Source organism: Nannospalax galili, unplaced genomic scaffold (genome assembly GCF_000622305.1).
Source record: "Nannospalax galili isolate Female #2095 unplaced genomic scaffold, S.galili_v1.0 scaffold1488, whole genome shotgun sequence".
Taxonomy (NCBI): domain Eukaryota; kingdom Metazoa; phylum Chordata; class Mammalia; order Rodentia; family Spalacidae; genus Nannospalax; species Nannospalax galili.
The window spans coordinates 2,904,038-2,909,908 of record NW_008358859.1 but is presented as its reverse complement, the minus strand read 5'-3'; the positions used below and the strand labels follow the sequence as shown (position 1 = coordinate 2,909,908).

General features: G+C 41.8%; 1 protein-coding gene across 8 annotated transcripts in view; it reads left to right on the top strand.

The window, feature by feature from the left end:
- Positions 1-5,871, top strand: part of Rere (arginine-glutamic acid dipeptide repeats) — a gene marked incomplete at its 5' end in the record, with an annotated part of 132,223 nt that overhangs the window by 8,691 nt on the left and 117,661 nt on the right.

Here is a 5,871-nt window from a genome sequence, read left to right as displayed (position 1 = left end):
TCTGCCTCCTGAGTGCTGGGATTAAAGGCATGCACCACCACGCCCAGCTGTTTTTGGTGTTTTTAAGAAAGGATCTGCTGGGCTGGAGAGCTGGCTTAGTGGTTAAAAGCACTGACTCCTCTTGCAGAGGACCTGGGTTTGATTCCCAGCACCCACATGGTGGCCACGAACTGTCCTTAACTCCAGTTTCAGGGGACTCCAAAGCCGTCTTCTGACCTCCGTGCCATTGCATGACACAGGTGCACTCACATACATGCAGGCAATATACTCATACATATAAAATAAAATAATAAATAAAATTAAAGAAAAAAGATAGGGTCTCATTCTGTAGCCCTGGCTGCCTTGGAATTTTCTGGGTAGCCTGGGCTGGCCTTGACCTTATGACAGTCCTTCTCAGCCACTCAAATGCTGGGGTTACAGATGAGTCACCACATGTAGCTTTAGTACTTTACATTGTGAACTCTATAAATGTAATATTGCTAGGCTCCATTGTTATCTTATGTGGAGATGTTTCTCTGTATGATACAGATGATACTGCTTTATGTGTAGATGTAGTGGGCTCAGCTGTACAGTCAGCTGAGAGCTAATTGGCAAACTGAATGCTATGAAGCATATGGGTGGCTTTTCTTATCCTGGTGGGTTTGATCAGCCACCTCTGCTGGCCACACATTTACAAAACAGACTTTTATTTTATGCTGAATTATTTTTATTAAATTGATACTGAATTCATTGTTGGGGTTCAAGTACCTTCTCACTTTAAACTTCTTTTCACTTCTCTTTGTGAGTAATTTGTTGTCATTTTTATGTTTACCTTTACTCACCAACATTAAACATATATGTGTTCACTTTATATAAGTAAAATTTATAATCGTGCAGCAAAGATTATACCTCAGACCAGACAGCTTTATTTCCCGAAATTTGGGTGGCTGTTAGACATTAGGGTTGAGCTTTTTACATATTCAAGGGAGTGTATATTTGTTTGCTTATTTATGTACACCTACAACTCCTTCAACAAAGGATTCAAGGCTTTCAGTGGTTTAATGGAGTTTCATCTCTGGTCTGTAAATACCACAATTTGTTAACTGTTAAGTATTAATCCTCTTTGTCTTCTGAGCCCTACCCTGATGCCAGGTACAGAGAGAAATGCCAAATGTTTGTTGAATGATTGAATAAATAATCAGGCTCAAGTCCATAACAGAGCTGTTCCTCCAGAACTTGGCATTATGAAGTTAGCATAGTGGAGTATGCAGGTCAGCCTGCTGTGAAGCCCCTTCATCTCACTCTCTCAGACTCTGAAAGGTGAGTCTATAGAGTATTTTTCAGAGTTTCCATCTGTTCATCTTATGTGGCCCTCATTGACTTCTGCAAGCCCGGCTTAGCTTTGCAGTGCTTGTAGAGGGTCTCTTAGTTCCTGTGAAGGCACCATGGCAGTTTGCTGGAGCACTGTGGGTAGTGTCCTTCTGACTTTGATCCCTAGACCATACTCTACTTAGATTCTCCCTCCTGTGGTAGTTCTCCATCCCTACAAGTCAACTTTGAATGGGTAATTCTTACTGGCTTGGGTCAAGGTAGAATGGTGGTTTTTTGGTTCTGTTTTGTTTTTGAAGGGTTTTTGATTTGTTGTTGAAAGGGGTAATGGAAAATGTGGATATGCTATGTAATTTCTTATCATGAAAATCCAATATATTTCAGACCAGCAGCTCATATAAATCAATCTTGACAGGCCCAGTTGCTGGTGTTTTATTTATGTAATAATGGTATTGGCGTCTACTGCAGCTTTTGCTGCTAATTACTGCATTGGAAAAGGTGTAGACAAAGGCTTTGTGGTTGAGGTTTTCTGACAGAACTGAGACCTTCTGGGCTGATTGTCAACACAACTGTACATAGATTTCAACTTCTTTTATTTACTACTTTGACCAGTTAGAAACATTTTGAGGTTTTTTTTTGTTTGTTTTTTTTTTTTTTTTTTTTTTTTTTTTTTTTTTTTAATGAAGTGTTTAGAAATTTACTGTCATAAAATCAGGCCTGGATTTTATGCAGGTCCATAACCCTAGCACTAGGGAGACTGAGGCCAGACTGGGCTGTGGTGTGAGGTCCAGTCTACAAAACCTGAACAAACAAATAGAAATCTACCAGCACGGCTCCCATTATGCCCAAACTCACGGCTCCCATTATGCCCAAACTCAGTTCTGTTCTAAAGTACCAGGGAATGCTGTTTTAATGGCAAGTACAAAGCTTTATTCTTATTCTTGACATCATTGGGTAAAGGTAACTTTGAACTTCAATTCTTTAATATTTTGTTGTTTTAGGAAGTCTGTAACTTTGCTTATTTGGACTAGTTCTCTGGCATGGATGCAGGGAGGTCAAGGTCACACACGTTAAAACCTCTGATAATGTGTCTGTCTTGCTTTCGTTTTTGTTTTTTTCTTTTTGAGACAGGGTCTCCCTGTAGTCTTAGCTGGCCTGGAACACACTATGTAGACCAGGCTGGCCTGGAACTCACAGAGGTCCGCCTGCCTCTGCCTCTGCCTCTGCGTCTACCTCTGGAGCTCCAGGATTAATATGCACCACCACCCCTGGCCATTTTGTTTAATCTTTGTGACAGGAGTCTCAGTCTCCCTGTTTGTCTTGCCCTTAGCTCAGCTCCTCAGTGTCTGGACCCCAGCTCTGCTTTTCCTCATGAGCCTTCATCAAGTATTCCTTTAGCCATCTCTTTTGGAGGACCTCGAGAGTTGATAGGACATGGTCTCATGTAGCCTGGAACCCACTGTGTAGCCTTGAGGGTGACCTTGAGTTTCTGTTGAACCTCCGGCCTCCTGCTCCCAGGATTATAGGTGTGGGCCACTATGGCAGACCCTGTAGTCATTTCTTCTCTTTTTTGATATAACTTTATTAAGATATAATTCAAATTTTATATAAGTCACCAATTTAAAACATGCAGTATTCTGTCTTTTAATGTGTTCAAGATTCAGGCAGCTATCACCACAATCAGTCTTGGAACATTTATGTCACCCCATAAAGAAACCCTGACTGACTAGCAGTCACTGTCTGTGCACCCTCTCCTTTAGTCCTGGACAACCACTCACCTGTAGTCTGTGTGTGGATTTCTCCACTCTAAATGTTTCACATAAATGGGCTTGAATATGTAGCTATTTTGAACTGTTTTCTTTGAATGAGGGTAATGTTCTCCAATTTCTTCCATGTTGTAGTATTAGCAGCTGGGCATGGTGCTGCATGCCTTTAATCCTAGAGCTTTTGGGAGGCAGAGGCAGGCGGATCTCTGTGAGTTCCAGGCCAGCCTAATCTACATAGAGAGTTCCAAGTCAGCTAGGGCTACTGGGAGACCCTGTTTCAAAAAGAAAGACCAAACAAACAAACAAAAATTGATGTAGTATTAGATATTCTTAGGTGTAAGTGTTGTAACAGAGGCACCTTGGGGCCTGAAGAGATGACTTACTAGCTAAGAGCACTGACTGCTCTTGGAGAGGACCTGGGTTCACTTCCCAGCACCCATATGGCAACTAACAACTGTCTGTAATTCTAGTTCTAGGGTGTTTAATGCTTATGCCCTCTTCTGACCTTGGGCGTTGCACAACACGGGTACACTTAAAGACGTGCAGGCAATACACTCATACAACACATAAAAAATAAAGTAATTTTTTAAAAAAAGAGGCACTTTGCCTAATAACAACATTCCACAACTCTTGATACATAAGGAACAAGTCCCTCAGTTACCCCCAAGCCTCATCTCATGTGAATTTGTACATAACACATTTTTTCTTATTGTTTGTTTGGTTTTTCTTTGTATATCTGCCTTTGTCAGACCACTTCTTTCCTGCCTTGAGCTTTTCCACTGATTTTTTTTTGGGGGGGGTCTTTTTGAGACAGGGTCTCTGTAGCCCCAGCTGATCCAGAACTCACTATGTAGACCAGGCTGACCTCAAACTCACAGAGATCGGCCTGCCTCTGCCTCCCAAGTGCTGGGATTAAAGGCATGTGCCACCACACCTGGCTTAAAGGTTTTTTTAAAAACCACATTTTAAAATCAATTAGTGTGTGTGTGTGTGTGTGTGTGTGTGTGTGTGTTATAGCACACATATGGAGGTCAGAGGAAAACTTGGAAGAGTCAGTTCTCTCTTTCCATGTAGGTCCCGGGGATCAAACCTCAGGTTGTCCAGACTTAGGCATCTTTACCCTGTGAGTCATTGTGCCAGCCCTCCACTGAGTTTTGAGTGAGATGAAGGACCTTAAGTTTATCATTGTTTATTTCATTTTATTAGATATAGACTATTAGTCAGCTGATTATCATTAGTGAACAGCAGTTTTGTTGGTTTATTGATTGCTTTTATGCTAAGTAAAAGCTTAAATGTTTATGAATATGAACTAATTTAGTATTTCTCTGAAGTATGGTATCATCTACAAGTTAATAAACATACCCGTCTTTTGTCTATACTACCTTAAACTTGGAGTCTCTTGTCTATAATAACTTACACTTGGGGTCAGAGAGACTTGAAGCCAACATTCTCAGCAGCCCTCCCAAAATGTCTTTGACTCTTATTTGGAGGCTTTGTTCCTCAACCAGAAATTCCCTTTACTTCTTACATGTCCCTGTCTCTCCATCCTATCTCCAAAAGTTACAAAGTTGTTTTGTTATGTTTTTTGAGGAGGGTTTCACTGTTGTAGTTTGAATTGACCTGGAACTCACTATGTAGCCCTGGCTGTCTTTGACTCACAGTGTTCCTCCTGCCTCAACCTTCCACATGTTGGGATTACAGGTATGAGCCCACACATTTAGGCATTAAGTTCTTATTTATAAAAAGGTATAGGAAGCCGGGCATAGTGGTGGACACCTTTAGTCCCAGCTCTTGGGAGGCAGAGGCAGGTGGATCTCTTTGAGTTTGAGGCCATTCTGGTCTACAGAATGAGTTCCAGGCCAGCTGGGGCTATAGGGAGACCCTGTCTTTAAAAAAAGAAAAAAAAAAAAGGTGTAGGAAAAAAGAATAGCTTTATTAATATGGGGCGGGGGTGCCAGGAAAAAAATGTGCAGTTTGGGATAAAGTTAATACTAAAGTTTAACGAAGTCTGTCAAAGGACCATATTGCTAGGTACAGGTCATTGGAAGTTAAAATATTCATCCTTTTATTACTTAAGAAACAAGAAACAGGCTGGGCGTGGTGGCGCACGCCTTTAATCCCGCACTCAGGAGGCAGAGGTAGGTGGATCTCTGTGAGTTCAAGGCCAGCCTGGTCTACAGGGAGACCCTGTCTCAAAAAGACCAAAATTAAATAAATAAATAAATAAATTTTTTTTAAGGAAAAAAAAGAATGTGACCTGGTTTCTTCTGACCTCCCAGATTGCCCAGTATTTATTCCTCAACCTCTACTCTGTCAGTCCTTGGAGCCCTAGATCCTGTCTACCCCAGTCCTAGCCTGGGTCTGTTGGATTGGGAAGGGCATGCTTTATAGGTAGGATGTGTGAACTGTCCTGCGTCCCTCCTTGTGCTGGGCTCAGCCTGTAGTACACCGAGCTGCCTCTTCTCCAGAGGTTCTCTGTTGTTTCTCCTACTTGGCTACTTGCTGAATTCTTTGTTAAGGCATCAGTGTTCCCCTCCTGCCCTGCCTTTTTTTAGACTGCGGTGGTCTGGCTTAAGTATTCTGGGCTGTGTTATTCAAGCATTTTAGGAAGATCCAATAATATGCAGTATAGGCTAGTCAGAAACTCCTGATCTTCCTATTACTGCTTCTAAATGCTGGGATTGCAGGTGTCCACTAACTTACCTGGATAGATAATCCTTCTGTCTGGGATTGTAGGTGTCCACTAACTTACCTGGGTAGATAATCCTTCTGTCTGGGATTACAGGTGTCCACTAAC